This window comes from Mustela putorius, unplaced genomic scaffold, assembly GCF_011764305.1.
Source record: "Mustela putorius furo isolate JIRA1106 unplaced genomic scaffold, ASM1176430v1.1 tig00003853_pilon_pilon_pilon, whole genome shotgun sequence".
In the NCBI taxonomy this organism is placed as follows: Eukaryota; Metazoa; Chordata; class Mammalia; order Carnivora; family Mustelidae; genus Mustela; species Mustela putorius.
In genome coordinates, this window is record NW_025422005.1 from 67,831,037 (window position 1) to 67,849,506 (window position 18,470).

Sequence of the window (18,470 nt, forward strand, 5' to 3'; positions counted from 1 at the left end):
CTGGGTGGCTCTGTTGGTTGGGTGTCTGCCTTTGGCCTGGGTCATGATCCCGGGGTCCTGGGAGTAAGTCCCTCATCGGGCTCCTTGCTCAATGGGGAACCTGCTTCTCACTCTCTGGGAACCACATTCTCACTCTCTGACAAATAAATAAATAAAATCTTTAAAAAGAGAGAGAGAGAGCCCTGTTCTTTGCCACATATTTCCATCAAGGATACAAGTGATATTTATAAGTCCCTTTACATTCAGGAAACAACTATTACCTCATCTAGCCTCCAAAATACATAATAGTTAGCCCATCTTGGAATTCTATTGTTTAAAATTCACTAAATACTACTTTTTTAATAGGAAGTCATTTCTTGGTCTGTTCCCTTATTAAATTCTGTCCCTTTTAGGCTAGAGACAGTGCTCGATTTTCTTTTGCAGGTATGAATCACTTGATGGAAAACCTGTCCATCTACACACTGCTGCATTAAGAATTAATCTTAAGTCTTCAGAACCTACAAATAGTACCTTGACTTTTAGAGCCTAAAGTGAGCATAGCAGAGAACAGTACTTAACAGAACACGAGTTGGATTTACCATCTCAGTGTTCTGAGAAACCATAGCTAACTGCCACATAGTACCGTTTCTCTAAGTTAGCATTTCACTCCTTGCAAAATGTTTTTGACTGGAATCGACATGTAAAATAGAGAGAGAGAGAGAGAGAGAGAGAAAGCTATTACTGGTAGTAAAATAAATGCTCACCGCTTGAATGGTAATAATCAATAAATAATAAATATGTCTTCCATCAAATATGCACAAGGTAAATTAAACATACTCATTTTATTAAGAGAGAAATGAATTCTTATCTTCTACAGAGATGGAATGAATGGTCTGGAGTCTTCCCATCACGTGTGCAATGTGGGTTAAACATAGTGTCAGGGGTGAGAAAATAGTCAGGAGGCCCATTTATGGTGCCGTTTGCAGAGGTTCAGAGAAGTAGCCACTGGCTTCTGAGGAAAAAGATCCCATTACCAATATAAAAAATATAAAGTTTCTTCCCTGTCCACCAATGGTTCGCAGGCGCTTTCTTTGTTTTAGGACATGTGTTATGTTTCTTTTGAAACTTTAATCACTGTCGACTGATCCTAAAACGAGCTGGGTTAACCTTTCCTTACGCTTTTGGAAAAGAAGAATGGACAACTGAAAAACACACGTGACTCCCAAAGACCATGAAAGCGAACACAGAGTTTGTGTAATCTGTGTGTTTTTAATACATGGCTGTGGCAGATCTGAGGGATATGGTTACCTAAAGAAAGAAGAAAAATCCTCTGAGCCATTTTATTATATGCATTTTAAATGTTTCTTGCATTCACATTAATATTAACTTATTACCTACTCACATCGTGGTATAGTCATTGAAGAGGAAACCATGCACCCTCCCTTCCCTGGGTAAAGACTTGCTTTCTGATTTGCCCTCGCTCACATCTGTGCTTACCAAAGGAACAGATGCTCGGCTTCCAAGGGTCTGACTTTGGCCTTTTCCTTCCTATCAGTAGAGCAGAAAGAAAGGGAGTTCCCAAGTGATGGTGGCAGCTTTCCAATGGCTGGCCCAGGCTTTCACATTTAAAGTAAGCAGGTGGCATCAATGGACAGTCTAAAGACTAACAAGATAAGAGTGCAATTGATCTTTTTATTAACCAATGCCCCAGGTTGGGTAAGGGGTGGAGGGAGGGAAGCCTGCTCCTCCCTCCTGAGTTCAGTTACTTGGCTCAGTTCCAGAAACATCTTAAACCCCTTCATGTTTTTGTCTGAGCTGATTCTCAAAGCGTAGGGACACCGACACAGATACCCCATATCATCTAAATTCTTTCTTCTCTGAGACTCCAAAACAGTAAATGCCTTTATAATTTGCATCTGACTCAAAGCAATATTTTACGTACATTGAGAATGTATCTTTAATCCTACTGACATTCTTTCCATGTTGAATTTGAACGGTGGGTTGTTTGTCTTCCTTCTAGGTCTCAGACATCTCAACTCTGAGAGACACAACTAGTTCTGAAGAATATGGAGCCTACGTAGATTCATAAGGTAAATGATTAATTTCAAACTATGACACAATGGATTCAATTATAGGATGAAATCCAGCATTGTATAAATGTGTTGTTTCTCATTCATCTGTTGGAAATTGGGTTGTGCTTTAGGTTGGCGCTCTACAGAGTCAGGCTCTGTACTGTGTGTCACTTAAAGCTTGCTATGTACCTTGAATTTTTTATAATTTTTTTTTATGATCTTAGGGGGCACCTGCCCTGGGGTATGCCAGGACATTACAAATCACATAGTCAATTGGAAAGTGACAAGAGCCGTTATTTTCATACAGGAAGCCCAAAAGTATTGGGATGCATTCCTGTGTTGAAGTAGTGGGGTTATAAAATATCCTTTTAAGACCACCTCTACCACAGGTGAAGTCAGACGAGGAAGTACCTGGTAAAGGAATTTATAGAGGATGGCCTCATATTTTTGTTTCTCTAGATCAGTCATCATTTGCTTTCCTGCTTGTTAAATGATTGTTCATTTCTAGAAGGTATCAAATCTAGATGAAGGTACGTACAGGATCTTTGATATCACCTACAGCGAAGTGGTGAGGAGCCTGGGCTTCAGAGCCAAACCAAATTCAAATTGTGGTTCTGCCATTTACTGGCTATGATACAGTGGGCTTCTGTTTTCTTAGTGCCAAAGTGGGGGAAACCAGAAGACTTGCTTCCAAGCGCTGCGGCACAGTATAAACAAATGAGTAGACACAAAACATTTGAAATATTGCCTAGCACCTAGTAAACACTGAATTTACTGATTAACGAAAGGGCTTTCATTCTACCTCCTCATTTTATTTCAGCTTCTTAATTTTCCTGTCCAGAAACTTGGTGGTTGTGGGAAGTACTAAGGGAAGCAAACTCCCAATTCGCTCTTAGCAGCCTCTTTCCTAAAGGAGATATATTATACCTTTCATGTAAATGCCAGGAAGGGAAATAATTGGCATCCCATTGCCCTTTGAATGGGTCCCTGGCTAACCCTAGGTGGTGTGACGTGTAAAGTGACCTGAAGGCAGGGTGCCTGTCAGCTCTCCAGCACAGTGGAGTGGGAGATTCAATTAGAAGACTCATAGCCATTTCAGAAACACGCAAACATCAACTGGCATAGAGTTTCAGGAAGCAGAATAAAAAGGGATCTACAAAACAAAAAGCCTTTCAAAAGGATGGAGGCACCGTTCTTTCAAATCACAAACGGATGATTATGATCCCCATTAGAGCTTAATGAGCCTATATATGGCTAATGACTTCATCTCTCCAGTAGATTTGCCAGTAGTCTGTGTTTCCACTGGTATCCATCCTTCTCTTCTAATGAACGTAACCATCCTACTAGTTGGTCAGAACAAGTCATTGGATTTCTTCCTCCTCCATGAGCAAAAGCATGTTTCTAAAATCTGCCATCCACCAGTTTCAGAACTGAAAGGAACAGAACACAGAAAAGAAAATAAATAACATCAGCGTATGGTTTATGGAACCCTGGAGCACCTAGCTTCAGTTCTGGGTCAGTAACTGCTCTCTGACCTAGTTTTCTCAGCTCCAAAATGCAATTGATCACTATTCTATTTCTGAAGATAACTTGGAAAATGCAAATATGTGCAATTGATCTTTTAACACACATAGGGGAGATGGTTTATTTAACATAATTTATATATTTCTTACAAATGCCATCATTGATTATGACTATATTTTTATTTTAATAACCATATGTAGAAAATGGTAATTATAAGTTTTAAACAAGTTATCTGCTGAGCCATTTAGACTATTAATTTGAAAAAGAAGGAAGACCTAAACTGAAGTTAGAATCTTTTTTTAATTTACCATACTATTATAATAGTTCACAGTGATACTTAGTGTTAAAATCATTTAAATGGGCAATATTTGGCAAAGTAGAAATAACAAGGTATCTTTTAAAGAATAGATATTAATAATAGGCAGTCTATTGGAAGAGAAAATTTCTTGTAAAAATAATAGAGACCATTCCGCATCATGATTTTTACTCATATGTTGGTATGAAGCTTTTTCATTTTCCTATTTTCAAAAAAAAATCCAGTAAATATAGCAGATTTCAATCTAGTCTTGAATAATGACCACTCACGTATTATTGTCTTAACATAGTCTTGAAAAAGATCACCTCAGTGTAATATTGAAAATAAGGCAAGTAACAGTTATGGTGGAAGCAATATTAACTATTAAGACAATGCTTTAGTGTAACACTTCAGAAATTTTAAATTGTTTTATCTTAAATTATTCCAGCATAATTTTGGGGGGTCTTTATGCTACAAATAAATGTTGATTGCTATGGTAATGTAAGAGACATGAGTGGATAATGTCTATTCCCTGTAACCAGCATTTCAGGTAAGTGTCATTGTGAAAGATACATGGCTGGGATAGCATTTTTGAGTTCTAGTCCCAAACCTTCTACTGAATTTCCCGAGTGATCTTGAACAATTAACAATGATCTAACAAAATTTTCTTATATAAAATTTGAAAAAATAAATAAAGGAGTTTCAAAAGTGAAGGCTGATTTTTTTCCCAAGGATTTTATTTATTTATTTGACAGAGTGAGAGAGAGAGACAGCAAGAGAGGGAACACAAGCAGAGAGAGTGGGAGAGGGAAAAGCAGGCTTCTGGGTGAGCAGGGAATCCGATGGGGTGCTCGATCCCAGAACCTTGTAATCATGACCTGAGCTGAAGGCAGCTGTTTAATGACTGAGCCACCCAGGCGCCCCTGAAGCTGATTTTTAAGAAAAACTTTCAAGCAACAAAAATATTTAGTGAATTCCAACAGGCACCAAATCCACATTCTGTTCTCAGGCTTTCCTTCAACCTCTGCCCTTTCCTCTTGCGCCCGGATCCCATCATTTCAAGAATGAACGGGTTAGTTTCAAATGAACCCTGTTCACATTCATTAGAAACCTTAAAATCACAAAAAGCACGAGCTAAATATATTATTGCAGTCTCACTGGCTAGATGTTTAGAAACTGCTTTTTTTAAAGTAATTTAACTAATTTTATTGAGGGTCTCTAACATCTCCTCAACTGTTCCACAAGGGAGTACAAAAAGAGTAAAAACTGTGATCGTTGCTTTCTCCAGTTTATTTATAAAAGTAAAATCAACATATAAAAATAAATATATCATCGCAAAAAATATATGTATGTGTTCATTCCAGTATTATAAATGATCAATTCTGTCAGCGTTATGACAGAAGAGGTGGGATCCAAATGGGGATGTTAATAATGAGTAGAGCTTGGGGCGCCTGGGTGGCTCAGTGGGTTAAGCCGCTGCCTTCGGCTCAGGTCATGATCTCGAGGTCCTGGGATCGAGTCCCGCATCGGGCTCTCTGCTCGGCAGGGAGCCTGCTTCCCTCTCTCTCTCTCTCTGCCTGTCTCTCTGACTACTTGTGATCTCTCTCTGTCAAATAAATAAATAAAATCTTTAAAAAAAAAAAAAAAAAAAAAAAAAAAAAAATAATGAGTAGAGCTTGGAGACGTAGTTCTTCTCAGGACCAAATAACCCATGGTCCTATATTTACATTATCCAGGGTCTATATAATGAGCTACTTGACCCCTAAAAACAAGACAAAGGAGTAGTCAGATGAAGGGGCTGATTAATTCACCATGAAAGCCAGGTAAAACCCAGCAAACAGGTCTTTCTTTCACTCATCTGTGCCCAGTGAAACCGAGAGTAGACATCCTACCAAAATCCCAAGCTTTCCTGGACTATGAGACATGCCCATCACATTGCAACTGCAACTTTCTATCCATCTTGGATAGAAAGAATTCCTTCCCCTCAGGAAGAACTACAGTTATTGTAGCTAAGTTCAAGTCTTTAAGACCCAAATGTTGGGCTTGGGCATAAAGCTTACTGAGTAACCTCATCTATTCAAAATAAAAACCCAGGGTCTCAGAGGTTCATCAAGCATAAACATTCTCTCCCTGAAGACTCATTCTCCTCAGCTGTCCCTGCTGTCTTTGGGTTTCTGACCAACCACAAAAGGAACCGATTGAGAAAGAGAAAGCTAATACCATTATTGACATTCATAGAGAAAGACTGGAGAATACGGAAGATGAGTCCCTGAATTAGTTCTATGAATTAACCATTTGCCATCTAAGGAAAAAAATAAGAACATTTATATTAATAATCCAAAACTTGGCTCACACAAAAGAAATTAAAATTAGATACTGTTCTTGAAACTCTAAGTCGCATTGTGTTGTGAAAGTAAACTGTGAGTATGTTGATGGCAGTGATATTTATAGCTACTGTGGATAGAGTGTTTATTGCATATGTGGCATTCTGTCTATGCTTTAATTTATGTATATCTCATTTAATCCTCACAAAATTTATATACAGAAGAAGGTATTGTCCCTGTTTTAAAGATAAAGAAATGAGGCTCAAAAATTTAATTTGATCAGATTTAACAAGGAGCAAGTAGCAGAGTCAGGACTCAAACCTGTGTCTATCTGAGGTCAAGGGGCATGCTCTTTCCATTATGTGTACTACCTCTCAGACAGTGCTGCTCACTGTTTAATGATGCTTTTCTTATATACTCAGGTAGACCAGGAAGATGACTAAGTTGACAGTTTTATTGCATGTATGTACATTAACATCAACCAATACTTATTATTTAGTCCCATGAAGTCAATGAATGTTTCACAAGCAGATAGGCTACAGATTCAGAAAGATCAATGAGTATTTGACTAAGCAAGTGAATTATGAAGAGTAAAAGCATCATATGTGCTTTTTCTTGGAAGTAAAGGGAAAGCTAAGATGTTAATAAACCGGACCCAATGCTAATAACTTCGAGTCCCCCTATCCCAGTAGAAATCAATCTAACTCTAAGGTTGATTTTGCTCATTCCATAGGTTTATTTCCCAATGGAGTTCCTTAATTTTGACATTCAAAATACAGAGTTCTGTCGTGGCTCTTTACTTTCAGATTCAAGGCCAGTTTACTTCCTAATCTCTTCTCATTTATTATTCACTTTCATATAAAGCTCACTTTGTCTTGTTTCCACATTCCTCATGTTCTTACCCACTCTCTAACCAACTGTTCTTATTGTCTGGAAGATCTTCCATTGATCTTACCTTTTCTTCTCATGTCTCTTAAGTCTTCACTGTATTCAGCTTCTAAGATCGGTAGTTCTGATTTTGCCTAAAGCTTTCCCATCTAATTAGATATAAAACACTGTAATCCTTCTATGGAAACCCTCTTTCCTCTATAGCCAAAGGCGTTACCAGTGGTAAAATGCATTCGTTTTGTATAGAACAGTAATTTCAACCACTAGATTGTGCTTTCCATTGATCTATTTTTTTTTCTGGGTAGAGTAGAAGTGCTATTGTTGAAGATTTATAAATTTCAAAATATACAAGAAAGAAAATAAAAGTCATTGTTTTTGCCAACACCTCAAGAAAAACATGGTTAACATTTTGTTATATTTCTTTCCAGCTTTTTTCAACACATTTGTTTATACTTTATTTTTAAGATTTTATTTATTTATTTGACAGACAGAGATCACAAGTAGGCAGAGAGGCAGGCAGGGAGAGAGGAGGAAACAGGCTCCCTGATGAGCAGAAAGCCCGATGCGGGGCTCGATCTCGATCCCAGGACCCTGAGATCATGACCTGAGCCAAAGGCAGAAGCTTAACCCACTGAGTCACCCAGGTGCCCCTCATTTGGTTATATTTTAACTTCAATTCTCCCTGCCTTAATATATTCTTATCCTGCTTTGTTTCTCCTAAAATTAGAGCCTCTAAGATTTGGATTCATAAAAGCCAAGTGACCAGTCAGAGGGTTGACCCTTAATGCCTAGTGAAGCATTGATTCATAGAGGTCAAGAAGTAGTCCTAATTCTGAGCTTGTTTACAAAGATCAGATCTTATGTGAAACTCCTGGATAATTCTTTTTGCTTCCATTATGTGTTAACCTTCTGTTAATTAAAACTACTCTTGTTTTATTGCAGAGAAACTAGAAAAATATATTAATATTACATTATATAAGCCATGGTATTATAGGGGTGCCTGGGTGGCTCAGAGGGTTAAGGCTCTGCCTTCAGCTCAGGTCATGATCTCAGGGTCCTGGGATCAAGCCCCACATCATGCTCCCGGCGGCACCTGCCTGCCTCTCTGCCTACTTGTGATCTCCGTCTATCAAATAAATAAATAAAATCTTAAAAAAAAAAAAATGACATGGTATTATAAAATAATACATTTATCTTCTTGATTTCTAAATTAAATTAAAGACCTAAAAAACTATTTTGTGTTCATCTAATGTTGTAAATGTTCTTTGTGGGTTTTATCTCCTGCCTATAGGCCCATCTTAACTACATGGAAAATGAAATTTTCTTGTTCAGATATCTAGCCTTTTTATCACCTCAGCTCATTTTATCAAGAGTGATTCATCGGGATTTTATCTGGTGAACAGACATTGTCTGAAAACTTAACTTTTTCCATGCAACTTACCTGACCAAGTTTTTGGATTCAAGTTTTTATCCTTTAGACAGTTAGGAAGGACTTTGCCCTTACGTAATTGCTAAGCATCTCATTTCTTCCACCTATTAAAAATAATAGTTGATTATTCTCCCCAGGTGTAGACACTTATCCAATTTGGGTTTTTTGGTAACCAAATTTGTAAGGACACTAACCAACATTTCCCCTAAAAACATTAAAATGTGACCTCATAGGAGAAACAGCTTTTCAGTCTTACTGAATACCTTCCTCACAATTCCTCTGCTATCATAAGGTGTATCCTTAGCAACTAGCATGAATTATACCATCATCAGCTATTTGTAAACAAATAGCTTTGAAACAAATGCCTTTCAAGACAACAAAACCCATCCCCAAGCTAACAGGACAAAGGTTATAAAGGCTAAAAGTTTCCATGGCTTGCAAAATCTTTTTGTTCCAGAAACCACTTTCTTAAATGTTACCTATAAGCCTCTTGTCCTTGAGAATAGCATTTTTCACCCTTCCCCAACCCCTCACAACACCTAAAAGAGATAAGAGGGACTATTCAACTTAAATCCTGAGTCTAAAAGTACTGAGAAACAGCTAAGTATATTGATGGCTCTGTAGTGTAGATTCTACAGACAACAAAGTATCTTCACCAAGATGGCCCCATTGTCCCCATCCATGAGGCTGAGAACTGAACCGGTCTGGGTGCTGAGGTTCCCCCAGGCGATGGGGGTTCAAGGGCACTATCATGAGTTGTCAGAATAATCAAAACACCACAATATTTTAATCTGCACACGTTCGACATCAGAGCAGATACTGCCCGCAAGAGGTTTGTGTTTTATTAAAATCTAAACTAATTCCCCTTGTTTTATGCTACTGAATGGTTCATTTGCTGTGGGACCCTCAGGGGGTAAAAGAGAGGGAAAGAAATTAAGTCAAAACTGCAAAGACTTGTTAAGACTGCACAAGATGTATCTAGCTCTCTTATTGTTACATGATATGTTGGGAGAAAAAAAAAATCAATCTGTGGGAAACCCACCCTGACTGATCAAGGCAACCTTTCAAACCTGCAAAAACACTGAGAAAACCATACGTAATACACAACAGCACAAACAAATCGCTTCACTTTCTGGAAATGGTGTTGTCACTAGGATGAGACGTGGATGAAAAAATTCCAAGAAAAGCAAAGACATCTCTCAGTAAATCAGTAAGTTTATTGGTTAATGGAGAGCCAGGCTTTGCTCTTTAAGACTTGATGCTTAGTGGCTATGAGCAGGTCTTTCCATAAGGGTTGCCACTGATGAGTGCTAATGAGGGACTCGTATATGTGCCTGGAGAAAAAACGAAATAGAAACATTTATGACTTTTGCACCACCCAACATACACAAAAACACACCCTCACCTAATCCCTGTCTATAAAAGTTTATTTATGTAGTTGTAAATTGGAAAATCTCAAGCATAAAACTCTATATCTATTAAATATACAGTGGTTTAGTGTACTGGAGACAGGGCAGCCTTGCTTATTTGTGCTTTTTCTGTCAGCGATGACATGAGATCATAGGGAATCCATATCTCTAAAGCCGTAGAATAGCTCCCAGTCATTTGTGGCTTCATTAGCAACGTCGTGATGTCCCTTAAGGACAAAACACATAAATGTTCTCCTGTCACTTACAATTGTGTCAAGGAGAAAACCAAAATGAACTTGCAAAGTCATGCACCAGCTCAATTTTGGAAGGAAAAAAAAATCTTCTTTGAAGGAAATGAAATCAATCCCCAGTTCAAATTAAATTTGGGCTATTCTGTGAAGCTCCGATACGTAGCTCCAATAACAATCAGTACTTATGGACTTAAAATGCAGGCAAATAATGTTTCATTTAAAAGAAATTGAATGAGGGTTAGTGACAGAGAAAGTTTTAATGCTATTTTATCATTAGTTAAAGTTAAATCATGCCATTATTGGCTCAGTCGTGAACATCTCAATCCCCACTCCCCGCCCCCCCCAAAATGTTACTAGAAGCCCTTTGCCTGGTTGGGCTTGTGTTTTCATCTTATTAAAACCTTGTCATGCAAATGTATCATAAGTGTAGCCTGAAGACTTCTGTCTCATGCAAAATTTAGCTTGAATTCTACTGGCACGAGATACTTTGTTATGCACAAACCTTCTGTTTGGTTTGCTGACATTCTTCTTAGTCTGCTCTCATGGTGATTCATTATCTTGTGATATAGATTTCTAAGTATCATCTTTGTATTGATTTTTATATCTTTAATAACCACTCCACAGAAGATGGCTCCACTGGTGTCATTGATCGCATCAAAAATTCAAGGCTTACAGAAATACTAGAGGGCTAATTGGTAGCAGAACATTTCAGACTTAATCTTAATGCAGTCTTAATCTTCTGCATTAAACCTACCTGAAGGTTTCCTTTTGGAGTCAACGAGGGGAAGTTTAGTGCTTCGTTGAAAAACACCTGGTGAAAGCCTGCCAGAACAGAGCCATAATAAATGGACTACAGACTTGGGAATGTCACTTCACAAACACTCCGAAATTAAGAGCACTCCCTTCATCTGGGGCCCTCATCATCAGAATGCTTTTTGCTTTCCCTTTCCCTCCGTAGAGCCAGGTTTGCTCATACGTTTCTGTAGCAGAAAAGTCGCCATGATTCTGAAGTACTTGTGCCTCTGGGATTTGAGAATTTCCCAGTTTACCAATAGAAGGGCTTTCTCTGCAGAAACCTAGAGTGAATATCCTGTTTGTGTAAATGAGTTTAAACAAGAAATTTAGGACTGGGTCTGTTAGTCTGGAGTCCCCGTATATGACCAGGTATATATCATACTCTTAACTTCCTTCTCGAACCCTGTGCGTAGAGCATGCAGATCTGTTTGAGGTAACAAGAGACTGAGAAGATGTAGGAGCTTTCTGCAAAGCTTAAGGGTAGCTTGATTATAAAGCTGGAACGGGGTTTACTGTATTCTTGCCAAAAATTTTTTATGAACCTCCTTCCATGCCCATCCCTATATCGAAGCACAGCTGAGGAGAACCTGATAGCTGCCCTAGAGAACCTTAGCTTCAGAAGTCAAGGGGCGGAAGATGGAAGCAGACTGAGACATATGTGATAAAAGACTAGAAGGCAGAATATATAAAGATATGGCTTTGCAATTGGCCACACCTAAATTCTATTCCACATCCAACACTGTGTTGTGTGACACTCGCTGTCTCCCTGAAAAAGGGGTGAAAGTTACAAGTTCCTTCTCTTGAGAATTAAAAGTGACAGTGCATCGGATGCGGATTAGGAGGGACCTCATCCAGGCACCTCAAAGGCATGTTACTTATTAGAAAATGATTAAAGAAGAACCCATGTGGTGGTGTTTTATCCTTTGCGTGGGAATTGGAGAAGTCCTTTAAGAGCAGGTGGAAAAGAGATCAATTCAAAAAAATTGTATATATTCTTCTTTTTTGATGAAGTTTAGAAGAAAGAACTAAACGTATGTGTATACATAATTTCAGCACTAGGGATGTAGCATCCAACACTGAAGAATAGAATTTTTAAGACTTTTGAAATTTGAGTCAAGGCTTTAGAAGGGCTGGGAAGGAAAAGGGACGAATCAAGAATGCAGGCCATCGTGAGATTTTCCTAAAGTCATGGTGTGTTTTTGGTGTGTAGCACTCAGGTACTTGAACCTTGAATTCAAATAACTTTTAAACCACCAGATATTACAGTCACAAATTTCAAAGTTTCTCATTTTCAGAATGAGCTGTAAAAATCTCATAAACAAAAGAGTAAATATAGAAGGGTCTAAGCAATTGATTTCAGTGTCGACGTACTGGTCGAACTTATTGCCGAGATTATCTTCAAAGTATTACGTTTGCAATGTAAGCATGGATTTCAAGTAACTACCTAGTGATGAAGTCCCAGAACCTAAGTCAGGTTCAGTGGGGTGAGGAGGTTCGGAGCCGACGACTAAAGAAAGAATTCTTAAGACGTTGTTGGTGCAAAATGGTGGTTTATTAAAGCACGGGGACAGGACCCGTGGGCAGGAAGAGCTGCTGCCCCGGGTTGTGAGGGTCGGCATGTTATATACCTTGCGGTTGGGGAAGGGGAGGGGAAGGAGTGGGAGGTTTCAACAGAGTTTTCACATGTTAAGGAGGGCCTACAAGGTGCCGGGGGGAGGCCTTGCCCTTATGGCCTGATCAATGTCGTCTTTAGGTCAGGCACTAACATCAAGCTAGTTGGGAGATTCTTGGTGGGGTGTTATGATCCTGCTGTCATTTACATTCCCTTCTACCTCAGCCTCCTCCAGTTTATGGTGGGAGGGAGACATTAGGGCTTCAGGAACCGAGAGTTACTTGCCTCTGGAAATTTGTGCTATTGATAAGGTAACCTCCCTGTTTAGGTCTCTAGGACATCTGTAGAGCAAGGGAGATTCCTGTTCTGCAGGATTGCGATCCCTGCAAGTGAACTATTTATCGTTTTATGGTGGTCAGGGGTGCCTGAGGAATGCCACACATATGGAGGGGAGCGGGTGAAGAGGGGGTGCAAGGCGCCAGCTCTTGCTCTGTCCTCAGCCAGCCTCCTGCTCCCTCATCACTAGGACATGACCCATAAAGAAATAGCAAATGTTTGTATGATACAAATTATTTTCCTTTTCCAATCATTATTCATGTTGTGTAGGTTGTTTGCCTCACAGAGTTTAGTCATGTCCCTGGTCCATAAACACTCATTTGTTGAGGAAACTCAGTTGGCACTTGCATAGCACCCCTTTCCCAAATAAGGAACATTTTCAGGCGGCTTCTTTATGGATGTTTTTATTTCATTGTTGTGTATCTCTCTTTCAAGTTGCCTTCCCACAAAATAGTTCCTAATTTTATAGTTTCCCAAAGAATTTATCCCACTTGCTGCCTCCTTCTTTTGCCTTTTATTTTCTTCCTTTTTGCTCCCTTCTTCTCCTTTCCTTCTTTGCCATCACTATTTTTTCTGTTACCCCTGCTTTTCCCCACGTCACTTCCCTGCCTCCGCTCCTTCCTCCCTTCCTCGTGCCCTTAGTACATTATTACTTGAACCGAAACCCAGTGCACAGAACTGTAAGTTTGACTCACACTTTATTTATCCTTTCATTATTTTATTTTTTAAAGATTTATTTAGGGGCAGCTGGGTGGCTCGGTGGGTTAAAGCCTCTGCCTTCAGCTCAGGTCATGATCCCTGGGTCCTGGGATCGAGTCCCACATTGGGCTCTCTGTTCGGTGGGGAGCCTGCTTCCCGCCCTGCCCCGGCCTGTCTCTCTGCCTACTGTCTGTCAAATAAGTAAATAAATTCTAAAAAAAAAAATAAATAAAAGATTTATTTAGGGTGTTTGTGGGTGGCTCAGTCAGTTAAGTGTCTGCTTTTGGCTTAGGTTATGATCCCAGGGTGCCGGGATGGAGCCCTGCCTTGGGCTCCATACTCAGTGGAATGTCTGCCTCTCCCTCTCCTTCTCCCACTCATACTCTCTCTCATGCTCTCTCTCTCTCATATAAATTTAAAAAAAAAAAAAAAGATTTGTTTAGGGAGAGAGTATGTGCATGGGGCTTGCAAGACCTAGGGGAGGGGCAGAGGGAGAGGGAGAGGGAATCTCAAGCAGACCCCTGCTGAGTGTAGAGCAGGACATGGGGCTGAGATCATGACCTGAGCTGAAATCACGAGTCAGACGCTTATCCAGCTGAGTCACCCAGGTGCCCCATCCTTTGGATGTTTTAAATAACAATCCAAGGAATCCCCCAGTGTGACGCTAAATTCATTTTCCATCTATCATAAGAAAGGATTGATACAAGAAAGGGAACAAGAATTCTACCAAACTCATAAGCTGCAAAATGCAGTAAGGATAATTTCTTTTTTTCTTACGCCTTACCTTTTTTTTTTTTTCCTTCAGTGTAACAAAAATTCAAGGTCTTTAAGTCTTTGATACAGAAAAAAAAAAAATGCTTTTACTCAATAGTAAGTTAATATGGAATACAAACAGTAATTTTCCATTCTCTATTCTTAAAAACATCAAAATATTACAGAAGGAAAACATAGGTCTCTACTTTTAATACACTAGAAAAAAAAAGACATTCAATATTAACCAGCTTTTTCTGAAAGTTTTTTTTTTAATAGTATTATTCCTTACCGTTGTCAGGGAATTAAGTTTTTGTTTATTAATACAATAATACTGTTAACAGTATTTGATTCTTGACCAACAATCAAAAGATTGGAATACAGTAAAATATCTCTGACAAAAATATATTTGTAATTCTTCCTGTTTATTTCATTCCCTTGTAATAAACATAAAAAATAATTTTAAAAAACCTTACAAAACAGACTTAACAGAGATTTCCAGCCATGTGAATTTTTAAAAAAATATTGGGCTTATATATAAAATGGCCCAGAGGTGAAATAAAAAAGTTTTGACACTTTCAAAGTGTTTCCTTTTAAGGGCTTTCTTCTTCTGATCACAGCTCAGTACTGGTTACAGTCTCCAAATGGAGGCCCTGTATCATTCCACAATGGGAGCCACCTTTGCGATTATTATTGACCCTAGGCCTGAAAGCATTCCGCACATGCCTTTCAATTTGCCACCGTGGAATTGATGGAACTTCAAATTATAAATTGAATGCCCGATGGACGAAACTGGCTTCCTAACTTTTAGTCCCATAGTAACAATAACTGCCACCTTTTAAGCAACCATGATGCTTTTACTTGCATTATATTGAATTCTAACAAAGACCCAATATGAGAACTAGTATTGCCTTTATTTTAAAGATGAGAAAACTATGAATCAGATATGTAAACCAATGTCTTCCAAAATCACACAATCACTAACCATCCCGTATAAACTTTCGGTTCTGTTTGGCAAACAGCCATGTCCTGCAAGATTGCAGTTGGCCAACAATTAGTGAATGGTTTGGTCTCGTTGGGTTCATTTATTGCAGTAAGAACATTTAACATGACATCTGGCTTCTTGACATATCTTTATGTGTATAATACAACAAGAGGCACAGGGTTGCACAGTAGACCTCCAGAATTTACTCTTCCCCCTAAACTGTATCTTGGGCAGTGGGATTGCTGTCTTCAACATGTCTCCCCCTACACAGGGTGGATTTCCCTTAGGGGATTGAAGAATCACTCCTTTCGGGGCGCCTGGGTGGCTCAGTGGGTTAAAACCTCTGCCTTCGGCTCAGGTCATGATCTCAGGGTCCTGGGATTGGGCCCCGCATCCGGCTCTCTGCTCAGCAGGGAGCCTGCTTCCCCCGCTCTCTCTTTCTGTCTGCCTCTCTGCCTACTTCTGATCTGTCAAATAAATAAATAGATAAAATCTAAAAAAGAAAACAAACAAAAAAAGACAAAAACTCTGCCTTCGGCTCAGATCATGATTTCAGGGTCCTGGGATTGAGCCCCGCATCGGGCTCTCTGCTCAGCAGGGAGCCTGCTTCCCCGCTCTCTCTTTCTGTCTGCCTCTCTGCCTACTTCTGATCTGTCAAATAAATAAATAGATAAAATCTAAAAAAGAAAACAAACAAAAAAAGACAAAAACTCTGCCTTCGGCTCAGATCATGATTTCAGGGTCCTGGGATTGAGCCCCGCATCAGGCTCTCTGCTCAGCAGGGAGCCTGCTTCCTCCTTCTCTCTCTCTGCCTGCCTCTCTGCCTACTTGTGATCTCGGTCTGTCAAATAAATAAATAAAAGCTTAAAAAAAATCACTCCTTTCACTTTGTAAATGATGAACAAAATGGTCCAAGGTGGGGCTCGAGACATTTTCTCTCCTGGGTCCTGCAACTTGCCTCTGAACGCCATACTAACCAGGCAAAAGACCCATCAAGACACAAGCTATTCGATACACTTCCATGGCTTCAGTCTTCCCTGGGAAAATGCTGGAGCTTTTGAGGCTTCGGGACCATCTATCTTGCACGCCTCAGTCAGGTGTACGTTTTATGTCCAGTTCAAGAAGCAACAGCAGTACTTCCGCAGATGTATGGCAGCATATGGTCAGGATTTAGATGAGTGAATACTTGCACCTGGAAATCAAATACGAGCACAGGCAGCCCCCTCCCGCTCGCCCAGGGCAGCGGCCACCTAACCGGGAGAGAGCCATCGGATCAAACGCAATCCAGATGTTTATCCCGTCTCCTCCTCTTCCCACACAGCCTTCCATTGTTTCCCTTGTCCTTTGGCAATATTTCTACATTTCTAAAGGAGTCAAAGGGCCCAGAAAATCGGAAGAAATATGAGTGTAAAGCCGAACAGACACACCACCCATTGCGCAGTGAAGGCGTTTTTGAAAAATTAGCTGTTTCGGCTTTTTAAAAGGTTGGTTTTCATCATCTTTTCCAAAACCATCCGATTTTTGTAGCAGTCTTGGTCAAAGATTTAGAAGAAGAGTATCCTTAGCTTAATTCTCAGATTGCCAAGGCAACTTTTGTGAATGTGCCATTTTGGGTGTCCCTGGAGTCAATAAAGTCCCAGCCACCCGCCCGGATTCTGATGCTTGCATATTGCTATCTGCCGATTTATTGTATTTTACTCGGAAATCTAGTGTGTTGCTTGGGGTTGCTCTCCAGTGAAGGACCTTGTTTTATCTTTTCAAACACTTGTTGTTGTTGTTTTTCTCCTGAGTCTTGCCATGTACCCTCTTTGTACCTTAATATCTCTATACTTCGGAGAGAGAAAAAAGTGAAATACTGTAAATGAGTTGAGAACTTCTGATCACTCTGAAGCTAATTAACCATTCAAAATCTCTGATGGAAAGATAGATACCTTTATAAAACAGGCCAAAACAGGGTGGGGGGAAGGTGGACATGCCCAAGAAAAGGAATAAATAAAACTAGCCCGTAAGTGTGAATTCTTCAGAGCATAGCCTTGCCGAAGAACGGAAGAGGAAGGAAAAGGGGAGGAGGAGGAAGAGGAAGAGGTACAGAAGAGGAAGAGAGAGAAAGGAATGGAGAAAGAGAGAGAGGGAAGGAGGAAGGAAAGGGGAGAGGAGCAAGCAAGCAAGAGAATGTTGTCTTTATTAGTCCGTGGCTGCCCTTCACAGTATGTGGACAAAATGCCCACTTAGAAGCAAACTTCAAGTAATGAGAGGTGGCAGCTCTTGGTGATTAATTTTTTCCCTGTGTGATCTACAAATGTGGCATTTGACTTAAAGTTATCAGGTAGAGTAGTCTGTCTAATTCTTACTCAATTATTCTGTTACTAGAAATAGGCCTTGTTCATATTAGCACCTTGCTCCTGGATTAACTGTTTAAATATTTGATTTTATGACTTTCTGGTTAGTCAAGATCTCAAAAAAAACCAGACTCTTCTATTTATTCTGTAGAAAATCATTACGTGGTGGGAGGGCAAAGAAAATTAAGGTACAAAAACAAAAAAATTGTGTCAACTTTGTATAAAAATATTAGTAATCATTGTCTCCAGGATGAGGATGTAGCAGGGGGAGAGTTGGTGTGGACAAACATAGACTGATTTCTTACCTGCTCCTTCACTAGCTGCACTGTTGATCTCTCTGAGGCTTGATTTTGTCCTCGGTAAAATGAATATAAAATTTTTGTGTAGGTTCAATCAAGCAGGAGAACACAAAGTGCTTGGCACTCGGTTCACTCCTGTTAAATGTCATTTCTCTTTACTAATTTTTTTTTTCTTCAATGTGTTAGTAACCATGGTTCCCCAAACTAAGAACTTTTATTACAAAGTTGTTCCAAACACAGCCCTGGGAGCTTCAACCAGCAGCTGTTGTGCGATTTCAAAATGACCAGAGGTTCTCCTCCAGCTTCGTTCCCCACCTCGCCGAGCCAAGGTGGGTGTTGGGAAGAGCGGAGCCTTGTTTTTATTTGTCATGGATTCTCCTTTTGTGAGATAGTTACCTAAATTAGCCCGTAAAATATACAGCCAGCAAATGAACCAGAAATGCAATAATCCTCTGTCCAATCAGCCCCGAGCTACTTCACAAGG

General features: G+C 39.6%; 1 long non-coding RNA gene across 2 annotated transcripts in view; it reads left to right on the plus strand.

The window, feature by feature from the left end:
• LOC101690468 overlaps positions 1-18,470 on the plus strand; it is a 300,273-nt gene that overhangs the window by 117,822 nt on the left and 163,981 nt on the right. For both annotated transcript variants that reach the window (XR_006601791.1, XR_006601792.1), the window contains exon 4: positions 2,000-2,069. This is a non-coding gene — a long non-coding RNA (uncharacterized LOC101690468). The remainder of the gene's footprint in view (positions 1-1,999; positions 2,070-18,470) is intronic.